We start from the raw sequence: 19551 nt of genomic DNA, 5'->3' as shown, positions 1-19551 counted from the left end.
AGACAAAGCAAAATCAAACGAAACAGAGTTTGCATTCAAATGCCAGAATGCCAAAATTATACAACTTGGTGGGCCGAATATCAGAAGATGAGGTTAAGAAGGTTATTGTGCTGAGTGCTTCTGCAAACAGACTGGCAAAGTTGAAGGAGAATGTTGCGGAATATGCTGGTCTCATCATGGAGGAGCTTGATCCAGATCATTTAGGATACATTGAGATATGGCAGCTTGAAGCCCTGCTACAGGGCATGGTGAACACTTATGGGAATGAGGATGTGATCAGCAGCATGAGACAACTTTTGAGTAGACATCTCATCATTCGTACTTGCTGAAGTTTCAAGGATCCAAATCTGTTATTCACAACATAACAAGATTGCTAGCGATAGAGAAGAAATCTAGAAGCAAAGCAAAAATAGCTTTGCTATCTGCCCCAACATTAAAGGGAAAGGACAAGACACCAGGGAAAGTTAAAACTTATTTTATGTCTGCTGGTAAAATTAGACAAAAGCAGTATTTGGAGAATGAGAACCCAAATTCAATGCCAGCAAATAACATTGCAGACCTAGCTTTGAAAATGAAAATAGATGTTACTGATGATGCTGAAGGTTTCTCAAATCCAAAATGGTTATACAATAGTGCAGATGACATGGAAGCTTCTCAAAATTCCCAGCCTCATGTTTTTACAGGAACAATGATGGATGATGCTGCAGCTAATGCAATCCATTCAAATCGAAAGCATGGAAATAATCGAATAACGAAACTCATGACTTGGGAGCAACTCAAACAAAATTTAAGGCAAACTGTGTGTGGATTTGGGTGCGCGGCGCATAGAGCATATGGCGCAGCGCACTGGGCGCTTTTACACAGTGCAAATATACACTGGCGTGACGCACTCGCCAGGCACGGCGCACTGGCTATGCCGCGCGACGCACAGGTCAAACAATCAAAATTTCTATTGTTTCTCTACAAATGGAGGAAGACGTCATTGTTATCTTGCACCAGAACGCTTTCATGAACCAGGAGATTTTGTGGATTCCTTTGGCTGGAAAGAAGTTGTTGCTGTGTATATGGATGAGGACCATGGGAGAAATGGAATTTTTGTATTAGGGGATGCTCTGGCAAATGTGGGAGCTAAGATTTCCAATAAGGTAGCAATGATTCCTGGAGTTGGCCCAAGCCAGATGGGTGATGTGTTGACAAACTTGGCTTCGATGGATACACGAGTTTTTGTAGTCCACATGTTTTCAGATGTTGGCCTTAAACTTTTTTCTAAAGTCAAGGACATTGGTATGTTTGTAGGAATTTACAGGGTAAGTTCCTCAGAAAGAATACCAAAAGGACACCGCTCATAACCAGATCTCAAATCAATACACCAGTATTTTTGACGTGGTTAAAACCCTCAAAGTGCAAGGAGGGAAACAGTCCACGGCCTGTCCCAACGTGGGTACTACAGGCAATTTATTAATCAAAGAATGAAAATTTACATAAGCTTCTCTCATGCACAGATTACCCGAACAATGACCCTCCATGCGCTTTAAATAGAACTCATGGACCAATCGGGTGTCAAGCCACGGATCAAGTGTCGGTAATACCGAGGTGAGAGTGAACCGTCGGATCACTACATATCGTGACCGTCGGATTGTAAGTTACAAAATGTACAACGGTAAAGAAAGACACTTTACCTAACTCTATACCTAACTCTATACTAGACCAAGTTGAACTTAACTATATCCTATGTGTCGGAATATCCTAACATCCCCCCTTAAGAACAACTTGGGATAGGATTGAAGGATTTACAAATATGACACAATAGGAGAAGGAAGGAGGCACTAGAGCCTATCCCCCCTTAGTGACAACTTCCTGAACTCCAAGCATATATCGAAGTTTAGTGAACTTCGCCTCTGTGAGAGCCTTTGTGAAGATGTCTGCAACCTGATCATCTGTTGAACAATATTGCACTTCAAGAACATGGTCATGAATGAGCTTTCTGATGAAGTGCATGTGTAGTTCAATGTGTTTGCTGCGCTGATGCTAGAATGGATCTTTGCATAGCTGAATGGCACTTTGATTATCACACCAAAGTGTGGTTGGATGCTGCTGCTCAAAGCCAAACTCTGATAGGATCTGACGAAGCCACAAGGCTTCCTTACTAGCTTCCACGGAACCACGATACTCTGCTTCTGCTGACGAAAGAGAAATGGCAGCCTGTTTCTTGCAAGCCCATGTAATAGGTCCTGAACCAAGAGTGAAGACATAACCGGCAGTAGACTTCCGATCATCAGGGTCACCAGCCCAATCAGAATCAGTGAAACCAACTAATAGAGGAGCTGCTTTGGCACTGTAATGAATCCCAAACTGTACTGTACCTCGAACATAACGAAGTATTCTTTTGGCTGCTTTCCAATGACTTTCACGGGGGTTTTGCATAAAACGAGCAACAAGGCCAACAACAAAGGAAAGATCAGGACGAGTATGGGTTAAGTACAAGAGTTTTCCTACAAGTTGACGGTATAAGGTAGCATCAACTTCAGGAGAAGTACAAGAGACTGAAAGTTTGACTCCAGACTGAAAGGGAGAAGGGGCTGGCTTACAGTCTTCCATGTGAAAATGACGAAGAATATCACAAGCATACTTGGACTGGGAAAGGGAAATACCCTCCTTGGATTGCAAGACTTGAAGACCGAGAAAATAGTGTAAGTGTCCTAAGTCTGTCATTTCAAATTTCTTTTTGAGGCTAGACTTCACATGGTTTATAAGGTTGGGATCACTACCAGTAAGGATAAGATCATCAACATAAAGAACAAGGATGATAAGAGAGTTGCCCACTTTCTTGGTGTAGACAGTATTGTCAGAATGACACCTAGAAAAGCCAGATTCTAAAAGAAAGCTATCCATTTTGGCATACCAAGCCCGAGGAGCTTGCTTGAGACCATAAAGGGATTTCTTGAGTCGACAAACAAGGCTGGAGTCTGTTTGTATGAAGCCAATGGGTTGTTCCATATAGATTTCTTCCTGCAAGTCCCCATGCAAGAAGGCAGATTTAACATCCATCTGATGGACTTCCCATTTTAAAGAGGCAGCAAGGGAAAGAACAAGGCAGATAGAGTTCATTTTGGCAACAGGGGAGAAGGTTTCAGTGTAGTCAATGCCTTCAACCTGTGAAAAGCCCTTAGCAACAAGACGAGCTTTATGTTTATCAATTTTTCCATCTGGTCCATACTTGGTTCTGTAAACCCATTTACATCTTACAAGTTTGCGTCCCTTTGGTAGAGGAACAAGATCCCATGTATCATTTGTAAATAATGAATGATATTCTTCATTCATAGCTGCTTCCCAATGTGGATGGCCTGAAGCTTCTGCAAAAGTGTCAGGATCATGATTTACTGGAGCTTGAGCCAGTAAAGAAGAGGCTCTTTCAAACTGAGAACGTGTACGTCGTTGATCTGTAGGATCACCGGCAAGATCACCTGCTGCATCCCGAGTAGCACGGACCCATCTTGGAAGTTGAGGATCCTGAGAAGGTGGGGGAGGATTATCATCCTCGCTTTCATCATCTGAAGAAGAAATGTTTTCAAAAGTAGAAGAGATAGGAAGAGGTGGCACATCCGCCGGACTAGGCTCGCAGGCCGATTTATTTTCATCAAATTTTACATCTCTTCTAATGATAACATTTTTGGACTTAAATGGAATAAGTCTATAACCTTTTACATCTTCAGAATATCCAACAAAAGTACATTTCTCACTCTTAGGTTCTAAAGCTTTATGCTTTTCATCTGGAATATGGGCCCATGCTTCACTTCCAAACACACGAAAGTGACTTACATTTGGTTTAATGGAACTCCAAGCTTCTTCTGGAGTGATATTCTCTAGAACCTTAGTAGGAGTGCGATTGATTATATAATTTGCACAATTAATTGCTTCGGCCCAAAAACTAAGACTGAGTCCTTTAGATTGCAGCATACAATTAGCCATTTCCTTTAAGGTGCGATTTTTCCTTTCAGCTACACCATTTTGTTGTGGAGTGTATGGAACAGTATGTTGCATTTGAATTCCATTTTCGGTGCAAAAGTTGATGAATGTGTTTTTAACATATTCTCCACCATTATCAGTTCTTAGCTTAAGAATTTGATGTCCAGATTGTTTTTCAACAAAGGCTTTGAAGGCCAAAAAAGTGTTAAATACTTCGCTCTTGAGTTTTAAGAAGTATACCCAAGTGCGTCTGGAGAAATCATCAATGAAAGTTAAGAAGTACTTGCAGCCAGAGAATGAAGCAACAGGAAGAGGACCACATAAATCACTGTGCACAAGCTGTAAAGGGGCTGAGGCGTGCCAAGAGGCACGTTTGTCAAAACTGTCCCGATGATGTTTTCCGAGTACACATCCGGAACAAACACCATCTCTGCAAGATACCATAGGAAGACCTGTCACCATATTTTCTTTACATAGATGCTGAAGGGAGCGATAGTTTAGGTGACCAAATCGCTCATGCCAAAGTTTGCTCACTTCATCATTATGAGCAACAAATACTGAGGGAAGATTTGATGACCCAAAGTTGTGAAACTTATACAACCTTTTGGAATCATCAGCAAGACCAGTAGCTAGAATCTGTTTAGGATCTTTTAGATCCTTGATTACAACATCATGAGGTGAAAATTCAACAATTTTACCTTCACCTGAATGAGTTATCTGATAGACAGATAGAAGGTTGCAGGATAAGGTTGGAACACATAATACATCATTAAACTGACCATTGTCTAGATGAACAGTTCCAGTCCCTACAACATTAAGAGATCTATCATCACCAATATATATATTTTTGGTGTTACAATCATTTAAAGAAGAAAACATGGCTTGGTTTTTGGCCATGTGACAAGAGGCTCCAGAATCAATGAGCCACTCATGAGAATGAGAAGAAGAAGAAGATACATTTAATGCATAACCAGACTGAGATGATTGACAATGACATGCAGAAAGTGCCATTCCAGAAGTTGAAGTTGAAGTAGGCTCCACATGGATGTTATGTTTCTTCATTGCGGCTTCCAAGGCTTCCATCTTCTTAAAGCATTTAGATTCTAAGTGGCCATCTCGATTACAAAAGTTACAATGTCTATCAGTCTTCTTCCATTTGTTTTTATTGGTCTTATCATTTTGCTGAAATGATCTTTCATTTTGAGGCTGAGATGGTTTAGGACCATTCTTTTGAGGATATGACTTCTTAGGATTCTTTGAATTTGGTTGCTGCTAGGCGGCTAACGCTTTCGTGGAAGAGTTTCCAAGATTAAGAAGACCAAGGTGTAAGAGTTTTTCTTGTTCTCTTATTAAGGAATCACAAAAGGAGTCAAAGGAAGGGGCCTTGTAGTCTTGTCCTTGACAAATGAAAGCTTCCCTTGTAGAATGGAAAGTGGAAACAAATACAGAGTAGGCTGGTCCCAACTTAGTAAGGATGGAATAAATAAGGTTACCATCTTCTTTCTTAACTTTAACACCTTCCAAGAGATATCTAAGGGTCTTGAATTTGGACAAGAAATCTTCAATGCAAGAAAAATTATTAGGATCCAAAGTAAGCAGCTCATTTTCAAGTTGATGGGCTCTAATTTCATTTTTAATCCCAAAAACTTTAGCAAGTTTTCCTAATGCTTCATGAGGAGTCTCAAGTTCTGCAATGTGGAATCTAAGATCAGGAGAAATAGACATCCCTATCAAACCACGTGCTTGATCTTGTTTATTTTCCCATTTTGCTACCTTGTCTTCATCTTTTGGTTTCTTCTCTTGGTCTGTGGCTATTCTGAAGAGACCTTTACTTCTAAGTAAATCTTCCATGTAGGCTACCCATTGGAAGTAGTTAGTGCTGTCAAGAATGACTTGGCATGGACTTTCCATTTTAAAAAAAAACTGGAGCTGAAGATGCTAAAAGTAAGTGTTCCAATGGATAGATCTCGAAAAAATAGGCGGTTTTAAAAAAAACGGCTCTGAAAAAGGCTTCCGGATGAAGAAGTTATGGCTTTTTGAAAAAAAAATTGTTGACGTTGCCGGCAAAGTGCGCGAATGTGCGGGAATGAAAAAAATCCACCCCCAAAAAATGGAGACTTGAACCCAAGACCTCTACTCTCTTAAAATAGCTTTGAACCAATTGATCTATACAAAAAATTTGAGAGAGAGAGAGAGAGAGAGAGAGGGGGGGGGGGCCTTGGTTTGCGTGCTTGCCTTGAGAAAGCTCTTTTTCCCTACAAAACACAAAACACAAAACCCAACACGAATATGCAAAGAGAAACGAACCTTGCGGCTCGAAGTTAGCTTTAGCCAAAAAACTAGAAATTTAAAAAAAAATCTCAAAGTTAGCTTTAGCCGAAAAACTAAATATTTTTCTCAATGTTTCTGATTTTCCGAGATCACACTAAGGTGCAGGGAAAAGAGCATACGCATGAGAAAAATCCTTCATTTCTGTTTCTGATTTGCCCAGATCGCACAGAGTCGTAGGGCAAAGAGCATACGCAGAAATGAAAGGTATAGATCCGGTTAAAAAAAAGGCTAAATAAACTGAGACCGAAATAAGCAGAGAGAAAATAACAGTAAACTGCAAAAAAACACTGTATACCTCCCGATCTGAAAAATGACGCAGCTAGGGCTACCGGAAACATTTTCGCGTGAAACAAAAGGGGTTCCTCACTGGAACAGATGCTCCGAACGCAACAGAGCAGTCTTCTCGGCCCGAAAGCAGTCAGAAACAACAGATCCAAGAAACGACAGCCGCATGCAGTTCTACCGGCTTCAGATTTGGATCACCAACGGACGCGGCCCTCAAATAGCTCTGATATCATGTAGGAATTTACAGGGTAAGTTCCTCAGAAAGAATACCAAAAGGACACCGCTCACAACCAGATCTCAAATCAATACACCAGTATTTTTGACGTGGTTAAAACCCTCAAAGTGCAAGGAGGGAAACAGTCCATGGCCTGTCCCAACGTGGGTACTACAGGCAATTTATTAATCAAAGAATGAAAATTTACATAAGCTTCTCTCATGCACAGATTACCCGAACAATGACCCTCCATGCGCTTTAAATAGAACTCATGGACCAATCGGGTGTCAAGCCACGGATCAAGTGTCGGTAATACCGAGGTGAGAGTGAACCGTCGGATCACTACATATCGTGACCGTCGGATTGTAAGTTACAAAATGTACAACGGTAAAGAAAGACACTTTACCTAACTCTATACCTAACTCTATACTAGACCAAGTTGAACTTAATTATATCCTATGTGTCGGAATATCCTAACAGAGCGCCGACTATTTCTGGATAGCCACAAATTGGCTATCTTCTGTTTTAGATTCTGGTTTACTTGAAGAAGGCATCATGAATTCACTTCAGGGTTTAATCAGCGTGCGTCCACATACTCCAAATTCAAGACAGCGACGTGTAATTGCACAAAGGTGGAAAAAATTACAAACATACAATATGGTCAACGCCTCCTTGAATGCATTTGGACTATATGCTTATGACAATATACTGATGATTGCTCACTCTCTCAACACCTACTTCAAACAAGGAGGAAATATCTCTTTTGCAAAACCATCTTCTCTATCAAGTCAGAGCGGAGGCAAATCAGAACTAGCAGAAATGAAGGTCTTTGAAGGAGGAGCACAGTTACAAAAGATAATATTACAAACTAATTTCAACGGCATTGCAGGTCTTGTACTCTTGGACAAAAATGGGAACTTGATGAGCTCTGCATTTGAGATTATCAATGTAGTTGATAAAGGCTTCCGCAGCATTGGTTTCTGGTCAAAACAAACTGGTTTATGCTACCATCAGTAATAATGAATCTCATATAAATCTAACAGTCTCTGGTTATATGGTCTGGTCAAAGCAAAAAAGTGCCACGAGATTGGGTTCATGGCAGCCAACTTGTGATTGGGGTGCCAAGAAAGACAGGGTTCAAATAATTTGTGACAAAAGTGAAAGGCAGCAACGCGGTAAAAGGATATTGTATTGATGTGTTTGTGGTTGCAGTGAAATCGCTTCCTTATATTGTTCAGTACACATTTAGACCTTATGGAACAGGGGATTCTACACCCAATTACAACAATCTCATGGAGCAGGTCGCTTTACAGAAATATGATGCAGTCATTTGGAGACGTTCTTATTGTGAAAAATCGGTCGAAAATTGTGGACTTCACACAATCTTACATAGAAACAGGCCTGGTTGTAGTGGTTCGTGCAAACGAGATAGAATCGAATCCATGGGCTTTCTTGCGTCCATTTTCACCAGGGATGTGGTGTACGACTGGTGCTTTTTTCTTTTCTTTTTTCTCATCATGGGAGCTATTGTATGGATTGTGGAGCATAAAGTAAACCCTGTGTTTTGAGGGCCTCCACAACGACAAGTTAGTAATGTTCTTTGGTCTGCTTTCTCTACGATGTTCTTCACACACAAGAAAAACACTAAGAGAACTCTTGGGCGAGCCGTGCTTCTCATATGGCTATTTGTGATCTTAATCATCAGTCAAAGTTACACTGCAAGTCTAACATCGATCCTCACAGCGCAGTGGCTTTCAACAACTATAACTGGAATTGATAGTTTAGTGTCAAGCAATTTACCAATAGGATATCAAACAGGATCATATGTTCAAAAGTATCTATCAAAAACATTTAATATAGCCCAATACAGACTTGTTCCTTTTGATTCACCAAAGAGATAGGCTAGAGCATTGTCTTTGGGACTAAAAGAAGGAAGTGTGGCTGCACGTGGACTTGATATTACACAGGTGGCGCATGTAATTAATTTTGATTTGCCAAGTGATATTGATGACTATGTCCACCGCATAGGGCGTATAGGTCGTGCTGGTAAATCAGGGTTGGTAATTGTTTTTTTTAATGAAAGTAACCTTTCTCTAGCAAGGCCATTGTCTGAACTCATGCAAGAAGCAAACCAAGAGGTTCCAATGTGGATATCTCCATACTGGGCATGCAAAGGCTACCTTTTTTTTAAACCAATGCGTTGTTCAGAGGGATGAAGGGCGCATAATCATATGTTTTGATCCTGCTAAATAGAGTAATGAATTTGTTGTGATTGGGTTGCACGTGGTATTAAAGGAGAATGGCAGCTAGGTGTGTTCATTAAAAGCAAAATTTGAATGCAAAATCATTTTTTCAGATGACACATGTAAAAGAAAACTAAACAATTTGCAAGCGACCTCCAAATAGACATTCGATTAGCAGACAACTGAGATATCTTTAAAGACACCATTGAAATCACTGGAATGTGTTTTACCATGGCTTGTTGCAATACTGAGTGAAAAGGAATCAAAGGAAATGCTTCAAAGACATGCACCTAGCAGCTCTTGTCGCTGACATTGGTCTAGCTACAGTTTTCTTTGAATGGGCTTGCAAAGGATATATTAAAAATTACTCCAAAGATTTACAAAGAGAAGATCCTAGCTTTCTAAAAGTCCCGGGGAATCCATATTCGTTTCCATGCAGCTTAATTGAATGGATAAATTTGATTCGGTAATGTTGTGGGCTGAAACAGATTCTGTCAGAAAGCTTCTTCGTGATAATAATATTCATGCAAATAGCTATCATAATGGCTTACCTGCAAAGGATCGAAGGAAAACTTAGGACATGTTTTGTTCTAACAAGCTTCGTGTGGTGGTTGCAACTGTAGCGTTTGGTATGGGCTTTGACAAGAGCGATGTGGAAAGCTGCGATTCATTATAGTTTGCCTGGAAGTTTGGAGCATTATGTTCAGGAGTGTAGGCCTTGGTACGGTACCTTCCTGCAGGAAGCCCAATCTACTCTTTTCCTTGGAGCCTAATCTACTCTACACTTGGTTTCTCGACATGGTATCAAAGCTATGGTAAAGGCAAGAGCACCATCTAAGTAATAGATCCCAATGAAAGAATGAAGCGTCCAGGAAACAAGTTTGAAGTTGAATCACTATGACACATCCAAGTAACAAGTTTATCTTTGTGGAATCCTGTGGAATGGTCTCTAAACTTAGTGAAGAATGACTTGAACAAGACCATATATATACACATCCCTCAATTAGAGCAAGAAACACATATCATCCTAAGTTGTCTATACAAAGTATAAAGGAGGCCGAAGAACAGAAAAGGAAAGATTTGAATACCCTCACTCAAGCAAGAAAGGAAGACCAAGAACAGTCTGAATCTTTGACATTCTTTTGTGGCATCCGAACTTACTGGGGAAACACTTGTCTGTGACATCCGAGCTTATTAAGGCATCATACTTATGGATTATTTGAGTTTACTATGACATTGTTTCTACTATGAAATATTTGGCATTTGGACTAATAGTCAAGTATCCAGACTCCTTAACTACTGTAGATGCAAGTTTTATCCTTTTGAAATCTTGTGGAGAAGCATTCACTCGCTTATGGAAAGACAATTTATTCAATCAAAGCTATCAACACAAATACATCTAATCTGAAATTGAGGTCAAGGCTACTCATTCCTGAAGGTTGAACATAGAAAACAAAATTACTCACTCTTTGAGAAGACAAGGCTACAAGGATATGAAAAAAGAAAAAGACGGTGAATCAATATATCTCTGTGAATTACGAAATGTCTGAAACTATATACTTCTGAGAAATGCGAAATTTTTCTGAAGAACGTAAAGGACCATGAAGAGAAGCATCTATTGTGATCAAAGCACATCAATCCACACACATCTAAGACTACTCGTTCAAAGAAATTTGTGAAGAAAAATTAGAAGTAAAGATGAGATCTGAAGTTATTTCTCTATGAAAGAATGTGAATTCTGTGACATCATATAAGGCGTTGTCTTCTATAATTATATGTGAAATCTTGGCCTGGTGGACTGGCCGCGCGCCAGTCCAAGTGTTGTTCTATGATAAACTCTAGACTCGCAGTATTACTGCCAATCCCGATGATAATTTGAGTCATCATGGGCAAGCAAATGCTCAGCAATGCCCATCACCCAAAACCTCTGGCTGTCATTGATGCAAACGTTGCTGCTCTGTGGAAGCAGAATGAAGAGTTAAAGACAGAAGTGGTAAGAATGAAAAATTATATGAGAGATCTCCATAATAACCAACAGTAACAACAACAGAAGAAGACTTCATCTTCCTCCTTCTCTTCTGTCAGCAAAAATCTTCGGAAATTCAATCCATTTGCTCACAATTCTTCCAAAGACTCCAGTAACCTCTTTGATGCAGATGATGCTTCACAAAAGTTACCCACAAGAAGAAGAAGATACTCCATTTGTACGAATTTCCAAACATAGCTTCACATGTTTCCTTCAATTGCTTTTGTGGATTGTGTGTATTGGTGTGGATGAAAAATACATCGTGGAGACCATAATACGATTGTTGGAAACCCATAGAACTGAGTTGAAATCTTGGGAAGATGCAATAGAGCACTACAGTCCTGATTTCTCCCAGCCCATGGGGTTCACCATCAGATGATAATCCAGGTTTAGATGCCCTGTCTCTGTGGTTCAGGGAGAGAACTATAAGCGACTCAGATTAATAGCATGCATCTACCTTTTGACATGAAGATCGCCAAGCAGTTGTACATGTGATTACCAAAAGAATGATTTCTGGTAGTTCTGTAAGTTTTCACAGGAAATTCAATAATGAGCAATTTCATCTTGGTGCTTCATATATTTATTCAAATACTAATAATTACTAAGTGAGAAGAACATCTGGCAGGGCAATTTTCTTGTATTTGGTTTGCTGAATCTTCCCACAAATTGGACATATATTTGAGAACAGAGGAATTACTGTGGTTTTTTTAAAAAGATATTTCTATAGTATGTCAGACTAATTGTAAGTACAGTGTTCATTCTAATAGCTGTTCAAAGGAGGAGAATGCATAAATCACAAGGATGCAAGCCTAATTTGTTTGGATGTTTTTAAAAGGCATCTTCTGACCGTGTATATGAGACTCTGCCTTGGATTTGCCTGCCTGCTGCAAGGTAGCTTTGATCAAACTACCTCTCAATTCCAGGCCTTTTTTTGAAATGTAATGGGCATGGAATGGCATGTTTCAGGCACCAATCACTTATAAAGGTTGCATCTTCTGCCCATGCAAAGAAGATGACATACTTTAACAAACGGAAAAGGTCTCCCTGGAATAGAATCAAAAGGTGAAAAGGTCGAAAACCAAGCGGTGAAAAAGGCACAGGGAAGGCAAAAAGTCAGAAACCAAAAAGCCAAAATTTAAATCAGAGACATCTACCAGGGCAGAGAAACATGATTCGATTTCCTATTTTTCACTTTAGTTATGATATGCAGCTACAGTTGTCGTCTTTTTATTGATCATCAAAAAGTTTCAAATGGAATAATGTAACGCTGCTCTGTCCCCAGCACAGATGGACAACTCTTTCCCTATCTTCGTCGGTTGGTTTTCCAGCTCCCTACTTTTCATCGATTTGTTTTCCCTCAGATGAAATCTATTTATTGTATGAAAATTATGTGTAAACGGTTCTGGAGTTCTGAGGAAATTTTGGGAGGAAAAAACCCAGCGCTTCATTGTACGGATTTGACAGAGAAAATAATTGAATGGTACAGCTCTGTTTCATGAGATCCTTGCGGTATAAATTTAGCATGTGTTTCTTCTCCTGTTTCACATGTCTCTTGTTTCTGTTTCATAGTTCATTCATAATCGTTTTCAGCTGAATGCTTTTAAAGTGAGAAAGGCAGAATCCAATTTATTGCTCTACTTTGGGAAAGTGTTCATATTTAATGTTTTCTTTTGTTTGACAAGGATTCATCTTCTATGTCCTTGTTAACCTCTCAACAGTTCACCCACTCCACAGTATTTCAAATTTGATGTTAAATCTCTTGCCTATCTTGCCTCAGGAGATAATCTGTGTCTTTGATTTAACTTCTCTGTTCATGTTGTTCCTTGACCCCATGCTGCCCAGAAAACCCAGTCATTTATCAAAATACCCTTTCCTATCCATTTACTAGCCTAAAATCAGTTCCCATTTTTAGTCATCTCGCACCTGATTGCACATTTTATCGAGATTGACTGGAGAGAGCCCTCTCCTGTCCTCGTAGGACTAGCTACAAGGCTGAGCTTGGTTTGATGTTGCCTCAATTTTTGCCTTCTTTCAGCCTAGGGCAGATTCGAGCGCTAACATATGATGCCCAACTTTATGCGTTTAAAAATGCGTGAGAGCAGGAAGAAGTGGACATGTAATATAAATCTAAAAAGTTTATTTATGAAAAATAATAATTTTTTAGTTTTAAACTTAATGAATAAATATAAAATTGAACAATATAGATAATCAATTTTTTTATATATTAAATTAAATAAAGTTTATTCATCTTTTAAATTATATTAGGGAAAAAGAAGTAAAATTTATTTTTATTTTTAAAATTTAAAATATAACCCACTATTTATAAACTCCATCAAAATGTGCAAACTTACTTTAGACCCGCCATCAAAATGTGCAAACTCGCTTTAGACCTTCCAGTGGGTACTTAGGGCGAGGTTGTCGATTTCCACCGAAGCAATATTAATTTTCCAACCTTCTCTGGTTAAAAAATAAAATCTAAGAAAAAAAAGTCTTCATGAGCTCTAATTATAATTTACGACTTTCAAAAGAAAAAAACTAATTCATCTTCTAAAAAGATGTGTTATTTAGTACAAAGTGTCTGAAGTGTTGGAAATAATAATCCCAACCACCACAATAAATAGTCTGACAGTAGCCATATTTGTCAAAGGTATTTTGCAAGTTTCATTTCTGTTTGAAGATAGAAGAACTGAAGCCAGGCGCGAACCATTCCGAAACGCAACAAGGAATTTAAAGCATCTATTGTACTTTGGTAAATAGATATGGGCAAGCATTCATTCAGGGACTATTGCTCACACTCCACAAACAACGATTCCAAAAACGCAACAAGGAATTTAAAACATCTAATGTACTTTGGTAAATAGATATGGGCAAGCATTCATTCAGGGACTATTGCCCACACTCCACAAACATCTACATGATTCTGATTACTCTCAGCAACAACATCATATTAATTATTTTTCTTTATCATGAACTAAATGTAAAATTGTATGTTGAGTTAAATATGAATGTAAACATTGATTTTGATATGTTAGAGAGTAAGAGAGTTGGAGAAAAAGTCTCTGAGGAGAAAATGGTGGAGGTAAACTTTGTTTTACCTAGTGAAAGAGTTGCAGCGTCATGTGAATGTATTTTCAAGATTTAGAAGTTAATCCTAAGTTTTAGTGTTGCTCCAACATTGTATCGTTTTACTCTCTGTGTTTGCCATGAGTGATTATTTTTTACAAGTCTATGTAATAGCTCTGCGAAATCAGCTTCACCAATGTCATAGAGCTCCGCAAAATTACCTCCGCGGTGCAAGAGGGTGAGCTGCGCGAGAGTCATAGCCCTTTTCCTCTTCGCGAAAATTCTCTCCTTTTAAATTTTGTAAATTTTTCTAACATGGTATCAGAGCGGGTTAAATATTGTTAGTGTAAAAACAAGTGTTTTTACTAGCAGTAAGAATTGTTTTGAGGGCATATTGTTTTTAGCATATTTACCAGTAGGTAAAATGTTTTTTTTTACACTTAGAAATGGCAACATCAAGCACAAGCTTGACTAATCCTCAAATACCTTAGTTTAATGACAAAAATTATGATTATTGGGCTATTACAATGAAGGCCCTATTTTCTTCTCAAGACATTTGGGATTTGGTGGAGAATGGTTTTCAAGAACTAGCAGATGCAGCAGCATACAATGCCTTATCTCAACCAGAAAGAGATTTGTTAAGGGACAATAAGAAGAAGGATTCAAAAGACCTGTTTTATTTTTTCCAAGCATTTCATGAAAGTATTTTCCCAGGGGTTGCAGCAACAACAAAGTCCAAGCAAGCATGGGACACCCTCTAGACAACCTACGAAGGCATGGCAAAAGTCAAGACAACAAAGTTGCAAATATTGAGAAGAGATTTTGAAACACTTTGTATGAAAGAGTTTGAGAATGTAGACTTGTTCTTTACACATGTAAGTGGGTTAGTTACTCAAATCAAGTCTCATGGTGAGACACTTGAGGAAAGAAGAATAGTAGAGAAAGTTTTGAGAAGTTTGCCAGCAAGGTTTAAAGCCATTGTTGTGGCCATAGAAGAGACAAAGGATCTCTCATAGTTCTCAGTGAATGAGCTTAATGAATCACTGATTTCTCATGAACATAAATTGAATAGAGCAGTAAGCTCCTCATTGGAGCATGCCTTCAAGACACAAGTATCATTTGGTCAAGGTCGAGGGAGAGTAAAGTCATATGCTAGAGGAAGAGGAAGAAGCCCACACAGAGGTTGAAGAAGCAGCCCTTCAAGCTCAAGTGGAAGAGGCAATAATCAAAATCCAAGTCAAGGCCCAAGCCAAAATCAAGCACAAGGTCATAGGTATGATAAATTTCAAGTTCAATGTCATTACTATAAGAAGTATGGTCATTATGCAAATGAATGTAGAAAAAAGAAATATGACATTAGTAACAAACCAAGCATAAATTTCACAAGAGAAAATCAAAATCATGATAGCATGTTTTTAGCTTGTAATGTAGCACAAGAAAAACAAAGTGATATATGGTATCTAGATTCAAGGTGTAGCAACCACGTGTCAGGAAACATAGAAATGTTTTCTAATCTAGATGAGAGTGTGAAATCTGAAGTGACATTAGGGATTGATAGCAAAGTCTCTATCATGGGAAAAGGAAGAGTTAATATCTTAACAAAGAAGGGGGAGAATAAATACATCTCAAATGTTTACTTTGTCCCCAATCTGAAACATAATCTCATGAGCGTTGGACAGCTTATGCAGAAAGGCTACAATGTCTTTTTCAAAAATGATGTGTGCACAATTTTGGATAGGCCTCCAAGCAGACAACTAATTGAAAAGGTTCAAATGACAAACAATAGAATGTTTCCCCTAAAAATAATATCAGATTTGTAGAAAGAATGTGCACATGCACAACTATCTATGAACTCACAAGAAGATGGAAGAAAAGAGGCAGTTGTCACACAAATAAACTTTCAAGCAAAGGTAAAAGATGAAAACTGGTTATGGCACTTGAGATTTAGACATCTCAACTTTGGAGGTTTGAATTCTCTGCATAGGAAAGACATGGTGAAGGGTTTACCACTCATAGAAAAACCAGACAGCATATGTGAAAGATGTATCTTGGATAAGCAACATAGAGAGACATTTCCAGCAGGAAAATCAGTAAGGGCAAAGGCACCTTTGGAGATTGTTCACTTAGATTTATGTGGACCAATGCAGACACCATCAATTGGTGGCAACCATTATGTATTGACCTTCATAGATGACTACACAAGGAAGACATGGGTCTATCTCCTAAGTGTTTGAGTGCTTTCGCGAATACAAGGCTCTTATTGAGAAGCAAAGTTGAGGTGGCGAATATATCTCAAATGACTTCTTTCGATTTTGCAGGGAGCATGAAATTCACAAGTAATTTACAACAAGATATACACCGCAGAAAAAAAGTGTGGCAGAAAGAAAGAATAGGACCATTATGGAAATGGCAAGGATTATGTTGAAGGCAAAGCATTTGCCAAATGACTATTGGGTTGAAGCTGTCGCTTGTGTAGCGTATATCTTGAATAAATGTCCAACCAAAAGTGTCCAGAACATAGTTCTTGAAGAGGCATGGAGTGGAAGAAAGCATAGTGTCACTCACATGAGATTTTTTGGATGTGTAGCTTATGCACATGTCTCGGATGAGTTGAGGAAGAAGTTGGACATCAAGGGGGAGAAATGTATATTTGTTGGATACAGTGATAAATCCAAGGCATACAAACTCTACAACCCATTAACCAAGAAGGTCATAATTAGCAGAGATGTGCAATTCATAGAAGAGGAAGCATGGGATAGAAGTTTAGAAAAGACAGTTAATGTCAAAGCATGCATACCACATGAGGACAAAAAGGAATTAACGGTAGCAAGTAATTCCTCAACAGTGACTCCCTCTACTCCTATTCAAGCGCAACAAAGTAGGCAGCAAGCAATGCCATCAACAAACAATAGGATAGTTTCGCGTAGCCAAGAAAGTGCTTCTCTAAGCACACCACGAAGCGCGACACCAAGTGACATGTCAAGCCCATCTTCAGCAAGCACAAGAAGACCAAAGTTTAAAAATTTAAATGAAATTTATGAACAAGATGAAGGTGATACTAGCGCAGGTATGAATTCCTTATTTGCATTATTTTTTCATGTAGATGACCCAATCCACTTTGAAGATGCAATCAAAGAAGAAAAATGGGTTGCGACAATGGAGGAAGAAATAGAAGCAATAGAAAGGAATGACACATGGGAGTTAGTGAGCCTTCCGAAAGGAAAATATGTCATTGGAGTGAAATGGGTCTATAAGACCAAAAGCAACATTGAGGGAAAGATTGAAAGGCACAAAGCAAGACTAGTTGTCAAAGGATACAAGAAACAACATGGAATAGATTACACAGAGACGTTCATGCTAGTCGCACGGATGGAGACAGAGCGCGCAGTTGTAGAAATTGTCGTGCAGCATAAATGGACAATGTATCAGATGGATGTAAAATCAACGTTCTTGAATGGAGTGCTGAAAGCAGAAGTGTATGTTGCACAACCACCTCGTTATGAGGTTGAATGCCAAGAAGATAAAGTGTATCGGTTGAGGAAAGCTCTTTATGGATTGAAACAAGCATCATGCGCATGGTATAGCAGGATAGATGCCTACTTGTTGGACAATGGTTTTGACAAATGTGACAGTGAGCTTACACTCTACATCAAAGAGAGCGAAGGTAAGATTTTCATTGTCATCTTATATGTAGATGATTTGATTTTTACAGGAAGTGATGATTTCCTCATCGCTGATTTCAAACAAGTCATGAAGAGTGAATTTGAAATGACTAACTTAGGGTTGTTAAGATAGTTTATCTCTCAAGAAAAGTATGTGGCAGACATTTTGGAGAGGTTTAAAATGCAGAACAGCAAGTCCGCACCAACTCCAACTGTCATAGGATTGAAGTTGAGCAAAGAAGATTGTAGCAGAAATGTCAATCTGACATTATACAAAAGCATGATAGGTAGCTTGATGTATTTGACCACCACTAGGCTGGATATAATTTATGCAGTGAGTTTGGTGTCAAGGTTCATGGAGATACCTAAGGAGACACATTGGTAAGCAACGAAAAGGATTCTAAGGTATGTCAATTGGACAAAACAGTATGGTGTTTTGTACATAGCAACAAGTGATTTCAGGTTGGTTGGTTACACTAACAGTGATTGGGTAGGAAATGTCGATGACAGAAAGAGCACATCAGGATATGTTTTTCATTTGGGTTCTAGAGTCATTTCATGGGCCTCCAAGAAGCAGCGAATAGTGTCACTGTCAACTGCAGAAACTGAATATGTCACAGCAACAACAACAGCGTGTCAAGAAGTTTAAATGAGAAGGATGTTGAGGGATCTTCATCATGACCAAGAGGGAGTGACAACTACTTTCTGTGACAACACCTCATCAATTTCATTGTCAAAGAATTTTGTCTTCCACAAAAGGACCAAGCATATTGATGCTAAATATCATTTTATTATATATTTGATTAACAATGATGAAATTGTGTTGCAGCATTACAGGTCACAGGAACAATTTGATGATATTTTCACAAATCCATTGGCAAGTGAAAGTTTAGTTTATCTCAGAAACTATTTGGGAATTGTCAATGGCAACAATTTTGATTAAGGGGGAGTGTTGGAAATAATAATCCCAACCAGTGCAATAAATAACCTGATAGCAGCCATACTTGTCAGATGTATTTTTGCAGGTTGCGTCTCTATTTGAAGATGGAAGGATTGAAGCCAAGCACGAACCATTCGAAACGCAACAAGGAATTTAAAGAATCTAATGTACTTTGGTAAATAGATATGGGCAAGCATTCATTCAGCAACTATTGCCCACACTCGACAAACACCTGCGCCATTCTGATTACACTCAACAACAACATCATATTAATTATTTTGCTCTATCATGAATTAAATGTAAAATTGTATGTTGAGTTAAATATGAATGTAAAAATTCATTTTGATATGTTAGAGAGTAAGAGAGTTGGAGAAAAAGAGAGCGCAAGTCTCTGAGGAGAAAATGGTGGAGCAAATTTTGGTGGGCGCGTGAAAAACAACAGTTACTGTGTTCTACTGTGTGTTATTCCGCGTGAATGTAAATCATTGTAAACTTTTGTTTTACATGGTGAATGAGCCGTAGTCCCATGTGAATGTATTTTCAAGATTTAGAAGTTAATCCTAAGTTTTAGTGTTGCTCCAACATTACATCCTTTTACTCTTTGTGTTTGCCATGAGTAATTTTTTTTTTAAGTCTATGTAATAGCTTCGCGAAATCTAGGTCCGCGAAATCAGCTTTGTGAATGTCATAGACCTCTGCGAAATTACCTCCATGGTGCATAAAGGTGAGCTACGCGAAAGTAGCTTCATGAGAGTCATAGCCCTCTACCCTCCATGAAAATTCTCTCCGTGTAAATTTTGTAAATTTTTCTAACATGATGA

General features: G+C 38.7%; 1 pseudogene; it reads left to right on the top strand.

Annotated features, from left to right (window-relative positions):
• The first annotated feature begins 1064 nt into the window (after window positions 1-1064).
• Window positions 1065-7813, top strand: LOC149267527 (glutamate receptor 3.1 pseudogene; annotated as a pseudogene).
• Window positions 7814-19551: the final 11738 nt, after the last annotated feature.

Source organism: Pinus tabuliformis, chromosome 6, assembly GCF_031772625.1.
Source record: "Pinus tabuliformis cultivar Carrire ecotype Pingquan chromosome 6, CPIR1, whole genome shotgun sequence".
NCBI classification, from domain to species: domain Eukaryota; kingdom Viridiplantae; phylum Streptophyta; class Pinopsida; order Pinales; family Pinaceae; genus Pinus; species Pinus tabuliformis.
This window is presented reverse-complemented; position numbering and strand designations above follow the sequence as displayed.